Source organism: Balaenoptera borealis, assembly GCF_965194805.1.
Source record: "Balaenoptera borealis genome assembly, chromosome: 5".
Classification (NCBI taxonomy): domain Eukaryota; kingdom Metazoa; phylum Chordata; class Mammalia; order Artiodactyla; family Balaenopteridae; genus Balaenoptera; species Balaenoptera borealis.
The window spans coordinates 123,867,768-123,886,454 of NC_138862.1; the positions used below are offsets into that span (position 1 = coordinate 123,867,768).

General features: G+C 36.1%; 1 protein-coding gene across 9 annotated transcripts in view; it reads left to right on the top strand.

The window, feature by feature from the left end:
- The window catches only part of TFDP2 (transcription factor Dp-2), a 186,212-nt gene that overhangs the window by 58,905 nt on the left and 108,620 nt on the right, over positions 1-18,687 (top strand). Inside the window, exon 1 of one of the 9 annotated variants that reach the window (XM_082393781.1) lies at positions 4,327-4,345. The exons of the other annotated variants lie outside the window; for them this stretch is intronic. The gene's annotated coding sequence lies outside the window, so the exon portion shown is untranslated. Of the gene's footprint in view, positions 1-4,326; positions 4,346-18,687 lie in introns of those variants that run through there. 9 annotated transcript variants of the gene reach the window in all.

Consider the following 18,687-nt stretch of genomic DNA (forward strand, 5'->3'; position numbering starts at 1 on the left):
ATTTTTCTAATTGTTTTTCTCATACTTAGATTGGGGTTATAGGTTTTTGAGAGAAAGACCGCAGAGATAAAGGGCCATTTTCATCACAACATACTAAGGGTATCAACATGACTTATCATTATTGGTGTGACACTTGGTCACTTGGCTGATGTAGTGTTTGTCATGTTTCTCTACTGTAAAGGTACTCTCTACCCCTTCCCCCTTTCCATACCATTGTCTTTGGAAGGAAGTCATTATGTGGAACCCACACTTGAGGAGTGGAGAGTTTGCTCCACTTCTTTGAGTTGTGAGTATCTACATGATTTGTTTGGAATTCTTCCACCCTAGATTTGTCTCTTCTCCTCCATTTATTTAGTTAGTTAGTTAGTTAATTCTTTCTTTATACCAGTATGGACTCATGGATATTTAGTGTATAGTCCGGGTCATAGTCCAATACTACTTCAGTTTTTTTGCTCAGATTGTTAGGACTATGGCCATTGGGAGCGTTCAGTTGCTTTTCTGTGTCCCTTTGACATATTTCCTGCCCATTCCTCAGATCAGCCATTTTCTGAAAGAGTCCTGATTCCTTTTTATAGAGAATGTTGTTAGAAATCAAGGTCTTGCTGCTAAGCGAGCTCGTCGTTACTGGGGTGGTGTCTTTCTTTTTGAATCACTGTTTTTCTTTGTGTCTGTGATACCACACTTTTTAAGTCTTATAGGAAGCAGTACAGTGTAGCGGTTAAGAACAAGGGCTCTGGAGGATGAGGGTGTAATCTTGGTTGCACTTCTTATACTCCACCAAATGTGTAAATCTGAGCAAGGTGATCTCTCTAAGCCAAAATGTCCACATCTGTAACGATGCAGATAATAATGGTAAATTGCTCATAGGGTATGTAAGGATTAAATGAGGTAGTGTGCGTATATCACTTAGTACAACACCTAGCACATAGTAAGCATTCATTAAGTGCTTACTCCTTTTCCTCTTGTTAATATTTTCATCTTCCTTTTTGGCCGTTCCCTTCAGTCTACTCTCCTAGCTCTTCTTTTGTTTGTCTTCTAAATGTTAGTGTTCCATGGGGTTTTTGTCTTAGTTTTTTTTCCCTCACCTTGTACATTTTCCCTAGGCAATTTCGTCTATTCTCACTGCTTTTACTTTGTATATGGTTGATTCTCAAATCTGTACCTCCAGCCCAAACCTTTGTCTTGAGTTTTTGTATATTTAACTGCTTATGGGACACCTTCATTTGAATAACTTATATGCATCTCAGACTCAATCTGTCCATAATTAAAGTGATTATTTCACCCTCTCAAAACCTACTTTTCCCTTTTCTTTATCTTACTGGATAGTACAGTAGTACCTTTCACCCTTTGCCCAAACCAGAAACTGAAGCATCATCTTTGACTCCTTTTGACCTCTCTGCTCCCAGTCAAATCACTTACAAGACTTGTTGATTCCAGCACTTACAAGACTTGTTGATTCCAGCTAAATACCTCAGTTCTCCCCACCCACTTTCTCTATTCCATTGCTATTATCTTAGTTCAGACTACTATAAACTATTTCCTGGATTACTGTAGCTATTTTTCTTGCTTTGAGATTTTATTTCTTTCTGTTTCATTCACTGTACTATAGCTACATACTTTTTCTCAAACACAAATCTGAACAAGTCTTCCCAAGTTAAAAAAACATTTTTTGTTCCTTATTGCCCTCAAGATAAAGTCCAAACTCCAGTTTAAAAGATCCTTCATGATATGGTTCTTGCTTTCATCTTTAGCCTTATCTCAGACATTTATGCTTCTGCCACACTGAACTACATTCTCTCTGTCTGTCTGTCCCTCTTCTCCCTCCCCTCCCCTCCCTTTTCTCTCTCTCTCTCTGTCTTTCTGTATTCTCTTCTCTGTACCTATAATGCCATACCTCTCTGACAGCATCCTCACTTCACTCCTGATAGAAATACATTTCACCTGGCTAATTTCTGTTCATTCCTAGCATCTAAGTTTAGGTCTTATACCCAATTGGCCCATAAGCCTCTAATAGTCTCTGATTATCCCAATTGCAGTATTTATCACACTGGACTTTAATTTACTGATTTACTTATTGATCCCCACCTGACTCCATGAAGTCAGAGACTTTTTATCTTATTCATCACTGTTTCTCTAGAATAGATATTTCAAAGTAACTATTCCATAGTAGCTGTCCCAAACTGGAACTTTGTTGAAAGAATGTGTGTCTTTCCTTCTACCTATAATTCCCTTGGCCACTGGGCAAATTCCTGTTTATGCTTTAAAATCTAGCTGAGCACGAATTCTTCTGTACCTCCTTGTTACTGAGCCTCCTTTGTGTTAACCTTTGGACCCTGTACATACTTTATTATTGTCCTTATCACATTATATTGTGTTTCTTTATAAGATTGGCCTTTCTTTTTTTACTAGACTGAGCTCTTTAAGGGCAGGGTCTTTTTATTATGTATATAAATTTATTTATGTTTTATTTATTTTATTTTTGGCTGTGTTGGGTCTTCGTTGCTGTGTGCGGGCTTTCTCTAGTTGTGGCGAGTGGGGGCTTCTCTTCGTTGTGGTGAGCACGGGCTCTTGTTGCTGAGCACGGGCTCTAGGTGCACATGCTTCAGTAGTTGCAGCACGTGGGCTCAGTAGTTGTGGCTCGCGGGCTTAGTTGCTCCGCGGCATGTGAGATCTTCTTGGACCAGGGTTCGACCCTGTGTCCCCTGCACTGGCAGACGAATTCTTAATCATTGCACCACCAGGGCAGCCCAGGGTCTTTTTTCATATTTTTGTCTTTAGAGTCTAGCTTGACATCTAGCGCAGTTATATGTACTCAGTAAATTTTTAAAAGTTTATTTTTTATTGAAATATAGTTAATTTACAACATTGTGTTAGCTTCTGGTGTACATTAAAGTGATTTAGTTATACATATAAATATATTCTTTTTCATATTATTTTCCATTATAGGTTATTACAAGGTATTGAATATAGTTCCCTGTGCTATACAGTAGGACCTTGTTGTTTATCTATTTTATATATAGTAGTTTGTATCTACTAATCCCGAACTCCTAATTTATCCCTCCCCTCCCTTCCCTTTTGCATACTAAGTAAACATTGAACTGCAACAGCTTGTTTTGCCATAGCATTTCCAGACTTTTAATGCAAATATTTATTTATCTAACCTTTGAGAAACGTATAAAGAAGGAACTTACTTTGAATGCTTTTTGAAACAAAGTGTTAAGGTATTCAGTGAGGAAGGTTTCTGAGCTTTTTGTCTTAGGGCATCTATCTAAGAGTTGGAGGTCTAAAAGTTACATAATTAATTAAAATAAGAACAAGCCTGAAGATGATTATATTCTGCCATAGCCAGGCGAGTTGCAGAGGATTCGAAAGTAGTTGAGTATTCATATATCCTTGTCATAAATCATGTAATTGTGTATTATTTTTTATTTTATTTTACTTTATTATAAATTTATTTATTTATTTATTTATGGCTGTGTTGGGTCTTCGTTGCTGTGCGCGGGCTTTCTCTAGTTGCGGCGAGCGGGGGCTACTCTTCATGGTGGTGTGTGGGCTTCTCATCGTGGTGGCTTCTCTTATTGCAGAGCATGGGCTCTAGGTGTGTGGGCTTCAGTAGTTGTGGCTCTTGGATTCAGTAGTTGTGGCTCTCGGGTTCAGTAGTTGTGGCTCGTGGGCTCAGTAGTTGTGGCTCACGGGCTCTAGAGCGCAGGCTCAGTAGTTGTGGCGCATGGGCTTATTTGCTCCGCGGCATGTGGGATCTTCCCGGACCAGGGATTGAACCCATGTCCCCTGCATTGGCAAACAGATTCTTAACCACTGCACCACCAGGGAAGCCCTGTATTATTTTTTAAAATGAAAGAAAAAGATACTGTAACTCAGGGCTTCATTATAGTGTTGAAAGCCCAGTGGAACCTTTGTTGAAGATCAGGGATTCCTTCATTATCTGAGAGGTACATGCTGTTTCTTGGGCTATATATCTTTGGGTGGTTCTGGCATGTGAAAGAGGCCATATTTGCCTGTAAGCTGTATGCGTTTCTCGGGCAGCTGCTGTGGGCTAAATTGCTTGTGTCCCTGCAGGTAGATGAGCCCTGCCGTGTATCCTCCTCTTGCTCCTTTATGTCCTCAGCAGAGCTAGCAGTGCCACCTTGCCAGCTCCTTCATTGCTTGCACATCAGATTGAAAATATGTGTATCTTTTACTCACTGCCAGTTCCGCACTGTCCAAGAGATTGCAGTAGCCTACAGCTGTGGAAATGACAACCTACTAAAAGGAATGCAGCAACTCAAAAGAGGGAATATCCCTGGATAATCAGATTCCTCCTATGGGGGCAGAACTAATGGAAAAGGTAAGAGAAAGCATGACAGGAAGAAAGAAGAATGGAAGCTCTCAAGAGGATACAGTTGGAACACCGAGAAAGTTGTTTTCGAACTAAAAATATATTCACAAGTCTTGAATCTAAGGAAGATTAAAAACAAAAAAATGGCCAAAGATGTACCATGAGCAAAACAATATTGATACTAAATAAATATACTAACAGCCTCAGTCTATTAAAGGGACAAAGAGAAATATTGTATTGTGATGAAAGGAACAATCTACCCAACAATCCAATTTTTAGGAAATGGGCAAAACTTATGAATAAACAGTTCACAGAAAAACATTAATGGTTCTTAACACAGATAAAAAGGCACTCTACCTCATTCACAAACCATACGTAATTTAAAATTACACTTGAGTACCATTTTTCACTTTATAAGGCTGGCGAGTATTAAGAAGTTTGATAAAACACTTGTCAAGGGTGTAGGATAATGTGCTCTCTTATACTGCTGGTGGGAGCATAACCTTTATGGGAAGCAATTTCACAGTATTTATTAATTTAACATTCACATTTCCTTTGACCAAGCAGTCCCAATTTTAGGAATGTATTCTACTGATATGTTTATAAATTTGGGAAATAACATTTAATCTTTGCGGTATTGTATGTAATAGCAAAATTATTGGCAACAGTGTAAATCCATCAGTAAGATCTGGCTAAATAAATGATGTTCAATACATATCATGGAGTACTATGCAGGTGTAAAATTGGGAGTGAGAAAGCTATGTACAAATATGGAATGATCTACAAAGACACATTATTAAGTTAACAAAAGAAAATTGCAGAACAATGTGCCGAATAACCATTTGTTTAAAAAGCAGTGACATACAAACACACGTATCATGTTTCTTGTAAGGATACACAAAGACTTGATGTTCCTTATCTGGTAGTTAGAGAAACAGTATCTTTCACAGAGAAGTTTTAATCTTAATGAAGTCCAACATTAAAGCCTCATTTTTTTTTTTTTTTTTTTCATGGATCACACTTTTTGGTGTTGTATCTATAAAGTCATTACCACACTGAAGGTCAGTTAGATTTTTCTCTTATTTTTCTTCTAGGAGTTTTACAGTTTACATTTAGGTCTGTGATCCATTTTGAGTTAATTTTGTGACAGGTGTAAAGTATGTGTCTAAATTCTTTTTTTTTTTCCTGCATGTGGATGTCTGGTTGTTCCATCCTCATTTGTTGAAAAGACTGTCCCTTCTCCATTGAATTGCCTTTGCTCCTTTGTCAAAGTCTAGTTGAAGGTATTTGTGTAGGTCTTTTTCTGGGCTCTCTATTTTATTCCACTGATCTATTTTCTTATTTTTTTGCTGATACCACACTGTCTTGATGACTGTGAGTCTTGAGGTTGGGTGGTATCAGTCCTCCAACTTTTCTTCTTCAATATTGTGTTGGCTGTTCTGGGTCTTTTGCCTCTCCGTATAAACTTTAGAATCAGTTTGTTGATATCCACAAAATAACTTGCTGGGATTTTGATTGAGATTGCATCGACTCTGTACATCAGTGGGAATAACTGACATCTTAACAATATTAATTCTTCTGTGCATAAACGTGGACTTCTCTCTCCATTAATTAGATCTCTGATTTCTTGCATCACAATTTGGTAGTTTTCCACATATAGATCTTATACATATTTATTGGATATATCCTTAAGTATTTCATTTTTTGGTGCTAATGTAAATGGACTTGTGTTCGTAGTTTCAAACTCCAGTTATTCATTGCTGGTATATAAGAAAGCAGTTGACTTTTATTTATTAACCTCGTATCCTGCAACCTTGCTATAATCATGTATTAGTTCCAGGATTTTTTTTTTTTGTAAATGATATTTTTGTTATTGGTGGTGTCTTTTTTTCTTCTTTTCTTTTTTTGGCCACGCTGCGTGGCATGTGGGATGTGGGGTCTTAGTTCCCTGACCAGGGAGCAGGCATGTGCCCCCTGCAGTGGAAGTGTGGAGTCTTAACCACTGGACTGCCAGGCAAGTCCCTGTAAATGGTATTTTTAATTTCAATATCCAGTTGTTCTTTGCTAGTATGTAGACACACAGCTGGTTTTTGTAGCCTGCTCCCTTGTGAAACTTATTTCTAGTAATTCTTTTGTAGATTTTTTTAGGATTTTCCTTATATACTCTCATGTCATCTGTAAATAAAAAGTTTAACTTTTCCTTTACAATTTGTATTTCCTTTTCTTTCCTAATGTCACTGATTAGGACTTCCAGTTCAAGGTTGAGTAGAAATGGAGAGAACAGAAATCCTTGCCTTGTTCCTGATCTTAGGAGGAAAGTATTAAGTCTTTTATTATTAGGTATGATATTAGCTGGTAGAGTTTTCATAGCGCCACCCTGCATCTGGTTGAGTAAGTTTCCCTTCTCTAAGTTTTCTGAGTGTTTTGATAATGAATGGTGGATTTTGGTAAATGTTCTTTTTCTGCACCTATTGCAGTGATTATATATGGTGGGAGTAATTATAGCCCATGAATATGGTGAACTACATTGATTGATTTTTACATGTCACAAAAACTTTGGATTCCTTGCATAAACAGCACTTAATTTTTTTAAAAATTAATTAATTAATTAATTTTTGGCTGCGTTGGGTCTTTGTTGCTGCACGTGGGCTTTATCTAGTTGCGGCGAGCGGGGGCTACTCTTCGTTGCGGTGCGCGGGCTTCTTATTGTGGTGGCTTCTCTTGTTGCAGAGCATGGGCTCTAGGCATGCAAGCTTCAGTAGTTGTGGCACGTGAGCTCAGTAGTTGTGGCGCGCAGGCTCAGTAGTTGTGGCACACGGGCTTAGTTGCTCTGTGGTATGTGGGATCCTCCCGGACCAGGGCTTGAACCTGTGTCACCTGCACTGGCAGGCGGATTCTTAACCACTGCGCCACCAGGGAAGCCTAACACCACTTAATTTTGAGAGGAGCTTATGAATTCTCCATTTGGAGAGCATTGTTGATCAGAGCCTGTTTTGTACTATTTTTAACCCCTTATAATCTAGAGATGATTCTGGAATCCCTGTGTAACAGCAGGGAACCAGTTGAGGTTAGACAGAGTACATAACGTTTATAGTGGAGCCAATTGCTCAGGTTTTGTAACATTTTTTGAAAAGATCTTCACAGCCTGGAAACAGGAATAAAAGAAAGCATTTTGTGGGTAAGGCAGTAGAAAGAGAAGGAATTCAGAGTTTTCCCAAAAGTGTTGCTGGAATGACTCCTTATAGGGACCATATGAATGCATGTTTGCTAAGAAGGGAATGTGAGAACTTACCTTTCTTGATGAGAAAAAGTTTAAAAGGAGCTGGAAAGGTGAAAGGGTAAGGAACTGGTGTTAGAGATTATTTCAGTACTCAAAATCTTAAAAATAGAGTAGCTTGTATATTTTGGAGTTATATATGTTTCATTAAAAAGGCTGCTAACGTTTGCCCCCCTTTTTTTTTTTTAAATTTTACTTCACAGATTTAAGTCCTCAAATATCTAGTAAGCTTTGTTTTATTTTATATTACTTTGAACAGTAGGTATAAGCAACATTTGGTTGCTATTTCTATGAAAATTCTTTGGCAGGCTTCTAAATCTGAGGTCATGTTAGGGTAAGTTTGGCCTCTCTTGCTGTGTGAGGCTTACTGAGAGATTGTATTTTAATAAACACAGTGAATGGTTCTGGCTTTGCCTTTTGAATCTGAATTTGGTTTCAGGATATTTAAAAATATCTTAATGATCTGATAATAGACTAACCCATTCTACAAGTAGTTTTATCAACCTGTTCAGTCCAGTAGCTTGCTTTTCCTGTAGGACCCGTGCCATCTGATCTTTTTCTCTCTTGTATTTTTCTGATCTTTTTTTCTCTTGTGTTTATCTACAAGATAAGTTTTATTTCAGTAATCATGTTTAGTTTACCATACTACATAATTAAATACTAAAATTAAATAAGAATTATCTTTTAGAAATAAAAGTTAAGTTCCTGATTTAAAACAAAAAATAAAGGAAAAATTAAAATGTTTTTAAATAGACTGTGCTTACTACATCTTTTATCTTCCTGTTAACTGCTTTTGCAATGTATATTGTGGTTAGGTAGAATTACATAACTTTGTTCTGTGTTTTGATTGCATGTTGTAGATTTATAAATAATTTTGATAACACAGTATGTTGTACCTGAGACCAAATAAAATGGCTTTTTTTCCCATTTTTTAATATAAATTTTTATTCTCTATTCTGATAGTTAATATAAATTGCTTTATTATAGAGCGTGACATGATGATACCTATTTTTAATATCTTGAAATAACTAGTCACTATTTCTTATGAAAGTATGATAAATGGATATTATTCTTTTTGGAGGAAAGGATATCTGCAGTCTTGCTTCTGTAGTATTTCAAAGTTCATTTTCAGTGAATCAGCTTGTAACTTAGTTGGCAGAGTAGAATACTGTTGATGTTAAAAGGTCCTTCTTTATGTGATTTCTTATTTGCTAGGTAGTTGGAAAATGGAGTTGATCTAATTGCCTGTTTTTATTTCCTATTCCTATATGGCTCACTGTCTTCTAGAAGAAAACTTTTCCACACCTTTAACTTAGCTAGCCATCTTGCTTACTATTGGTAACAACTATTGGTACTGGTTAATTTCAAACCCACAGCACTAAGGGAAGATGATAATTTTGATTGTCAATTGGAATTTAGTTCTAAAATCAACTTCTTAAATGTTTTCTTTTTTTGAATTTCCTCATTTAAATTTATCTTGTTTATGACCAACATAAAATTTGCATGAGTTGCCAAATCTAAAAGCAAAATATCAAAAGTCATGCCTTAAAGTTGTTTAACAGCTTTGTTGCCAACACAGTGTTTTGCAAATGTTATTTAGGAAAGACTAAATTGCCTCTTCTGCATTTAACCTGGTTTCTCCTCTTCTTTATAAATTACATAGTAAATAAAAATGGTAGCTAAAATATTCTTTTCTAAAGCTGTGTCTTTAAAAAATACTAAATAGGAAAACTAATAAAATTTGCTAAAATTTTACTAACTGTATTTCTTTAGGAGTTTTTAATTCATTCTAATGAAAACACATTGTATTTTGCTTCATGTTGTAAAGTAAGTTTGATATATTTGAAAAGGCTCAGGTTTTGGAATCATTGAAGCAGAGCTTCAAATTTCAGCTTTGCTATTTACTAAATCTACAATTGATAACATCGAAAATATACTAAATCTCTCTGTCTGATTTTCACATTTGTGCTTTGGTGATTGTAATACCTACCTTGGAGTGATTATATTTTCTCATTTAACTCTCATGTGTAAAGCTTTATGGATAATACTTAGCATGTAGTGGGTGCTCAATAAAATAGTAATTCTCTTCTCCTTTACTTCCTTCAGTGTTCCTTTGATATTTGAGCCTTTCCTTATCATTGTATCAATTATGTAGAAAATGTCTGCAAGTTGCTGGTTAAATTATTGAAAAAGACCAGCCTGAATACATTTAATTACAAGCTGTATTTTGAAGTAAAAGGAAATTGCTATCAGGATTTACTGGTAATACAAATTACTTCGTTCATTTTCTGCCTGTGAAACTAATTAAATCCAATTTTTGGCATATCTCAGAATAAGCCAGGAACTGTTTTGTCATCCTTTTCTTCAGTGACATCCTTTACATCCCCTTTAGTGAGTCCATTTGGGACCCATTAAAGTGTGACGAGTAGCATGACTGACACTGCAGACATGTAAATCACAAATCTAAAAGAAGTGGAACAGAAGATGAAAACACTTATCTATCACGAAGACCCTCAGTCTCTCAGATGAGCAAAGTGCAATTAGAGTAATAGTTTCTAAAAATTATTTATCTTTTTTCCATTCCCTGATTAATAAAGGTGATGTTTTCTTAGTATGCCTGGAGGTTTAGAGTTCTTTAGTCCAGTAGTTCTTAAATTTTAGCAAGCAACAGAATCACCTGGAGGGCATCTCATAAAGATTGACTCCAGAGTTTCTGATTCAGTAGGTCTGGGGTGGGGTCTGAGAATTCATATTTCTAACAAGTTCCTAGGTGAAGCTGATATTGCTAGCCCTGGACCACACTTGGAGAATTACTACTCTAAGGGTATGTAGAAGAAGTGGGGATTAAGCAAAAGGTAGAATCAGACTGACTTTTCTGCCTAAGATTTTTCACTCAATTCAGAAAAACTTTTTCCAGTACCTTCTATGTGTCTAGTACTGCAGTATCATCAAGCCTCACGTCTTAGACTTGCAAACCACAGATTTTTGCTTTACGAAAGGACTCTACTGCCTAAGGAGCACTTCTAAAAGAAAAGACGAGTGAAGAAAGGAGGATAGGCTATCCATTTTGTTGCTTTTTCAAACCTCTGTCCTCATGTTATAGCAATATTTTATCTTTTGCTAATTTTAATGCAAAAACATTGGCTCTTGTAATTCTATCTCTAGGTATCTCTTCTAAGGAAGTAAATTTTGACTTATAATTAATATAGACAGAGACAGAGATATTTATCATAGCATTGTTTGTAAATAGCAAAAAAGTAGCTCACACACAGAAGGATATTACTAGGTGATTTTAAAGTAAATTGTGTATGTATGTATATGATAGCTAAATTTGTAGTCATATTTTGCTTATGAAGAAAAACATTTTGAAAATAGAAAATGCTTAATATACATAATTATTTTATGTAGGTATGTTTTGATATAATTTAACCTCTCACATTTAAGTAAAATTGTATGTATTCTATGTTCTTAACTATGTGACATTTTTAGAAAAATGAGGAAATACATCAAATTACAGGTATCTTTTAGAACATGAGATTATGATTGATTGGTACTATATATTTTCTGCATTTTGTAATGTATCCAGAATGGGGTATTTTGTAATGAAAATATTCATGCCGTATATTTACACACACACATATATATATATAAAGTTTTAGTTGAAATATATAGAGAAAAGTACAAATACAGGTGTACAGTTCAGTGAAATTTCACAAACCAGCACTCGAAACTAGAAGCAAAATACCAGCACCCCAGAAGCATGCTTTGTGCTCCTCTTGAAGGCTAAGTGCTGTCTTGACCTCTAACAGGATAGACTATTTTTGTCTGTTTTGGTGCTTTACATATGGAATCATGCAACATTTATTCTTTGTGACTTGCTTTTCTTGCTCAACATGTTTGTGAGATTCATCCATATTGTATGTAGTTGTAGTTGATCTTTTCTCATTGTTATGTAATATTCCATTGTGTGATTAAACCATAATTTATTTATTCATTCTAACGCAATTGGGCATTTGGGTAGTTTTCAGTTTGGGGATATTACAATTAGTGATCTCACAATATAATTGTAAAATACCGAGTCTGTCAAGTGTATTTTTGTAATTGAATTTTATTTTCCTATTAACTTATATTATAATTGAAGTTATGTTCTCATATGAAAATTCTTCAGTAGGATGAGTTTAAATTTTTTTGGCAAAGACAGATAAGTTGATAGACTGTTGGCGATTGTAATCAGGAACATTACTACACTCAATACTTTTAAAGCACTACACAGATTTAAAAAAATTTTTTTTTAATTTAATTTAATTTTATTTTTTATACAGCAGGTTCTTATTAGTTATCCGTTTTATACATATTAGTATATAAATGTCAATCCCAATCTCCCAGTTCATCACCCCTCCCCCCACTGCTTTCCCCCCTTGGTGTCCATATGTTTGTTCTCTACATCTGTGTCTCAATTTCTGCCTGCAAACCAGTTCATCTGTACCATTTTTCTAGGTTCCACATATATGTGTTACTGTACGATATTTGTTTTTCTCTTTCTGACTTACTCTGTATGACAGTCTCTACAAATGACCCAATTTCGTTCCTTTTTATGGCTGAGTAATATTCCATTGTATATATATACCACATCTTCTTTATCCATTCGTCTGTTGATGGGCATTTATGTTGCTTCCATGACCCGGCTATTGTAAATAGTGCTGCAGTGAACGTTGGGGTGCATATGTCTTTCTGAATTATGGTTTTCTCTGGGTATATGCCCAGTAGTGGGATTGCTGGGTCATATGGTAATTCTATTTTTAGTTTTTTCAGGAACCTCCATAGTGTTCTCCATAGTGGCTGTATCAATTTACATTCCCACCAGCAGTGCAAGAGGGTTTCCTTTTCTCCACACACTCTCCGGCATTTGTTGTTTGTAGATTTTCTGATGATGCCCATTCTAACTGGTGTGAGGTGATACCTCATTGTAGTTTTGATTTGCATTTCTCTAATAGTTAGTGATGTTGAGCAGCTTTTCATGTGCTTCTTGGTCATCTGTATGTCTTCTTTGGAGAAATGTCTGTTTAGGTCTTCTGCCCATTTTTGGATTGGGTCGTATTTTTAATATTGAGCTGCATGAGCTGTTTATATATTTTGGAAATTAATCCTTTGTCCATTGATTCATTTGCAAATATTTTCTCCCATTCTGAGGGTTGTCTTTTTGTCTTGTTTGTAGTTTCCCTTGCTTTGCAAAAGCTTTTAAGTTTCATTAGGTCCCATTTGTTTGTTTTAACTTCCATTACTCTAGGAGGTGGATCAAAAAAGATCTTGCTGTGATTTATGTCAAAGAGTGTTCTTCCTATGTTTTCCTCTAAGAATTTTATAGTGTCCGGTCTTACATTTAGGTCTGTAATCCATTTTGAGTTTATTTTTGTGTATGGTGTTAGGGAGTGTTCTAATTTCATTCTTATACATGTAGCTGTCCAGTTTTCCCAGCACCACTTATTGAAGAGACTGTCTTTTCTCCATTGTATATCCTTGCCTCTTTGTCATAGATTAGTTGACCATAGGTGCGTGGGTTTATCTCTGGGCTTTCTGTCCTGTTCCATTGATCTGTATTTCTGTTTTTGTGCCAGTACCATATTGTCTTGATTACTGTAGCTTTGTAGTATAGCCTGAAGTCAGGGAGTCTGATTCCTCCAGCTCCGTTTTTTTCCGTCAAGACTGCTTTGGCTATTCAGGGTCTTTTGTGTCTCCATACAAACTTTAAGATTTTTTGTTCTAGTTCTGTAAAAAATGCCATTGGTAATTTGATAGGTATTGCATTGAATCCGTAGACTGCTTTGGGTAGTATAGTCATTTTCACAGTATTGATTCTTCCAATGCAAGAACATGGTATAGCTCTCCATCTATTTGTATCATCTTTAATTTCTTTCATCAGTGTCTTACAGTTTTCTGCATACAGGTCTTTTGTCTCCCTAGGTAGGTTTATTCCTAGGTATTTTATTCTTTTTGTTGCAGTGGTGAATGGGATTGTTTCCTTAATTTCTCTTTCAGATTTTTCATCATTAGTGTATAGGAATGCAAGAGATTTCTGTGCATTAATTTTGTATCCTGCAACTTTACCAAATTCATTGATTAGCTCTAGTAGTTTTCTGGTGGCATCTTTAGGATTCTCTATGTATAGTATCATGTCATCTGCAAACAGTGACAGTTTTACTTCTTCTTTTCCAATTTGTATTCCTTTTATTTCTTTTTCTTCTCTGATTGCCGTGGCTAGGACTTCCAAAACTATGTTGAATAATAGTGGTGAGAGTGGACATCCTTGTCTTGTTCCTGATCTTAGAGGAAATGCTTTCAGTTTTTCACCATTGAGAATGATGTTTGCTGTGGGTTTGTCATATATGGCCTTTATTATGTTGAGGTAGGTTCCCTCTATGCCCACTTCCTGGAGAGTTTTTATCATAAATGGGTGTTGAATTTTGTCAAAAGCTTTTTCTGCATCTATTGAGATGATCATATGGTTTTTATTCTTCAGTTTGTTAATATGGTGTATCACATTGATTGATTTGTGTATATTGAAGAATCCTTGCATCCCTGGGATAAATCCCAGTTGATCATGGTGTATGATCCTTTTAATGTGCTGTTGGATTCTGTTTGCTAGTATTTTGTTGAGGATTTTTGCACCTATATTCATGAGTGGTATTGGTCTGTAATTTTCTTTTTTTGTAGTATCTTTTTCTGGTTTTGCTATCAGGGTGATGGTGGCCTCATAGAATGAGTTTGGGAGTGTTCCTTCCTCTGCAATTTTTTGGAAGTGTTTGAGAAGGATGGGTGTTAGCTCTTTTCTAAATGTTTGATAGAATTCACCTGTGAAGCCATCTGGTCCTGGACTTTTGTTTGTTGGAAGACTTTTAATCACAGTTTCAATTTCATTACTTGTGATTCGTCTGTTCATATTTTCTGTTTCTTCCTGGTTCAGTCTTGGAAGGTTATACCTTTCTAAGAATTTGTCCTTTTCTTCCAGGTTGTCCAGTTTATTGGCATAGAGTTGCTTGTAGTAGTCTCTTAGGATGCTTTGTATTTCTGCAGACTACACAGATTTTTATATTACTTTCAGAGCTTTGATAACTTTGAAATGTTCTTATCATCTTGATTTTCTTTCTGTTTTATCCACTGATACCCTTATTCCTAACTCTAAAAGTATAGTTCTCAGAATTTATTCCCTTCTTCCTATTGGCTGAGTCTTTAGAACAAGGTGGAAAGCACAAAATAATTTAAATTCTCCAGTAAAAAAAAATCCAGGTTATATATATAATATGTAAATTATATATGTATAATCTTATTAGCCTCGTTGGTATTTTAAAATTATATTGTAGTGGCAGGCTTTTGAGACAAAGTAGGACCTGTACCTAGCACAGTGTTACGTAAGTGACTCACAGGGGCTTAACATCTATCTGTTGAGTGGATGAAACAAAGACAAAATTCCACTATCAAGTTTTTCTCTTCTCAGGTTTTGTTGGCGTTTCCACTTGTCCACTCCTCTCAAATTTTGGATCTTTAGTTTAAAAATGGGTATTTGAAATGAATAAGAGAAAATTGTTATTAGTGGAATTTTTTAAAATGGAACTTTTTCTCAAGATAACCCCATAGACAAGTCAGAGGAGAGAAAGGTAAAATCGTGAAATCACTGGAGATATTATACATTTTAGTGATTTTTTTTTTAATAGTTCTAATTTGGGAGAGTCTATTCAAATTCCCATTAAAATAAAAAACAAGGTTAGTGTTATCATAATATTAGTTAAGGTGTATCAGTGAAGTAAATTCTACAATATATATTGGATACTTACGAACAAAGAGAACTAGGGGAAAAAATGCTTTAAGAGGAGGAAAATAAAAGAAGTTCCAAATACGAGGAAAGAAAGCTAGAGGCAGAGAGATCAGGAACAGTGAAACTGTCTGACCAGCATCTGTTATCCTAGATGACATTAAAGAGCTTTGTGTTGAATGTTTTTTTCCTCAACTCTCTTCTACTTTGGATCACAAAATTTTATAGTGTATTGTTTAGTTAGAAAAGACAGCTAATCCTCTAGAAATTGTTATTTGCTGCCAGTTTTTTAAAGCTTTCCTTGGTTTTTGGTTCCAGATCTTTAAACCTCACTATGAACCAACCCAGTTGTTGAGAAACATTGGATACAGTCATTGGAAAATCTTAACCATATGTGTTAGAGTGGCTACAAAGAAAATGCACAGGGCTTAGACCTGAAACTTCAGTGCTTTGTTTAATGTGTGTTTCAATTTTATATAATTGATCAAAGCAAATATATAAAACTGCTACTTAATTTTGTATAAAAATATCTAAGTAACTGTTGCTTTATTCTGTAATATCAGATACTCAAATTCAAAGATAGTCTAGATTTTATTTGTTTAGTTCGCTGTGTTCTCTCTTGGATTAGTATCCCAAGGTGATTGTTAAATGAACTGGATATTTTAAAACTTGTCGGCTTATACCTGAAACTAATATAATATTGTAAATCAACTAACTTTAATAAAATAAATAAATAAAATTTAAAAGTTTACTTAAAAATATTAATTCACATCGAAATTTCTAGAAAACATAGGTTAGATCAGGCTTTATTTAAATCAGTGAATTGTACTATCCTGGGGAGGTAAGTTTTTTAAGGCAGTGTCCTTATCTCAGTTTCTGTAAAATTTGAATTGGGGATCTTGTTAAGATAATTGTGACTGTTTTGCAAACCATAAGGAGAAAAGTAACATCTGGTATATCTGGAACACAGACTTTAAAGGATTCCAGCATTAACTCATACTAAGCTCAGTTGGTGCTGAACTGGCCTGGGGAATAATGTGTCATAATAGCATATGACCTCTGAGATGGTTTGGATAGAAAACCTTATTATGTAAAGCCAAGGGGGCTGAGTCTGGGGCCTGTGGTCAAAGAAAGCTTCTAGCATCTCCCTGCAGCCACATTTAGTTCTACTGTTATTACCTACTCCCTTCCAACTCATCCTGTATTTTTGGAAAAGGAAGGAAATGTCTTTCTCTGAGATTTTTCTATTCGTATTAGATAATTAGAATGCAATCACTTAATCTTTTGGAATAAAATAATTTATGGAATTCGTAACACTCAAATTGTTTCAACAGATACTCTTAGGAATTCTGGATTAGTTGATTAACCACAGTTCACAGCTCTTCAGTTGCACGTTATCCTTAAGTTTCAGAAATTCCTTTCTGGATGGGAGAGTCAAAACAACCCACCCAGGAACAAACTATTTTCTTGGTTGGCAGAGCAGTTTCCATTCTTAACGTACATGAAATCAAGCTGAGAACCAAGATTTGGAGTTTTCCTAGCTCTGCTAATTTTTTCTCTTATTTTGCTTGTGTTTCTATTTTCACACAGTTCCCTTAAGTGATTAAGCTGATCTCAGAGAAATATTTTTTATTTTGTAATTTTAGAAAGATCTTTTAAAAGTATTTTGTTTCAGAAAGGATAGGCTGTCGTTAACAAACTTTGTTATCCCATGGAGGCTGTGGAAATACACCATTCAGATCTCCTGCTTGAAGGGAGGCGTTAACTGACTGACAGTGGCAGCTGTGGCCCCTCTGGATCCACTGCCTCATTCTTGTTGAGGCCACCCACACTGATGGGGGCTGCTCTCAGCCACGAATGAGCACAATGGAGTACTAGCATAGGCCCATTCTTACAGGATGCAGAACTCCTCTGATGGGCAGAGCATTTCTGTTGCCGCATAACAAATTACCCTGAAACCTCACAGCTCACAACAAACATTTATTATCCCACACAGTTTCTGAGGGCCAGGAGTGGCTTAGCTGGACGATTCTGCCTCAGGGTCTCTCGTGTATTGTAATCAAGCCCTCGGCCAGGGCTGTCGTCATCTGAGGGCTGGACTATGTCTGGAACATCTGCTTCTAAGATGGCTCACTTATGTGGCTTTTGGCATGGGCCCTCAGTTCTTCCCTGGCTGTTGTCAGGGGGTTTCAGATCCTCGCCGCATGGGGGTCCCCAAATTTGTTGGGGATAAGTAATACTGATAATTCATTTTCCATCTTAGGTATCATTTTCTCTAAGACACTTTTCTAAACATCATCCCCACATAGGGTTGCCGGATATAGCAAATAAAAATACAGGACAATATTAGGGGCATACTCTAGAAACGTATTCATTGTTTATTTGAAATTCAGATTTAACTGGATGTCTTGGAGCCCTACTTCTGGGCTCTCTGGGTTTAATTTGTCTCGTCTGTGCTCCTATGGCACCCTGTGCTGTCCTGTCTTTGCATCCACACTATATTTTAATTATCTATTTAGTTGTCGGTATCTTCCTACTAGGGTGAAACTTCCCTTGGGTAGGAACTACGTCTTGTTTGCTTATTCACCGATATATCCCCAGTGCCAAGCGCTGTGTTTGACCTTTATAGGTACTCAGTAAATATGCGTAGTCTATTCAAAGAAGGAAAATACTTGGCCTTATAATTCGGTGTACTTTTTCTCCTCCTCCATCTTTTTTTCCTCTTCACCATCATCATTATCATGACGAATGTCAAAGTAATACTAGTGTAGAGAAAAGGCAAGGAATTCCAGGATTCAAAAACTTGCTTTATCTCTTTATATATAAACTTTAGTTTCCCCTTCTGATAGCTGGAGGTAATACCTGTTTCCTGCCTATCTTAGATCATAGCTGCCTCCTGTCTCCCTTAGAAAAAACCCAAAAATTACTAAGCCTGCTATTTTCTAGGAAATGTGCTAGTTTCAGTAATTGGAAGCTGGGCTTTTATACAGTGGTACTAGGCTTTAAGTAGTGGTAAGGACATGGAATCAAAAGCTCTGAGTTTGAATCCTAGCCTTGCCACACTAATGTCACATACTAATGGGCAAATTACTAAATTGTGTTTCGGAATGTCAATCTTCTCATCTCTGAAACAGCTAGCTGATACCTGATAAGGGCAATTGTGAAGATGGTACACATGTGACCTTGCACATGTTTTTGGCACGTGGTAGGTACACAGCAAAACCCTAATGAAGCCTCTCAGCCTCGCCATATTGTAATTCTTTGAGT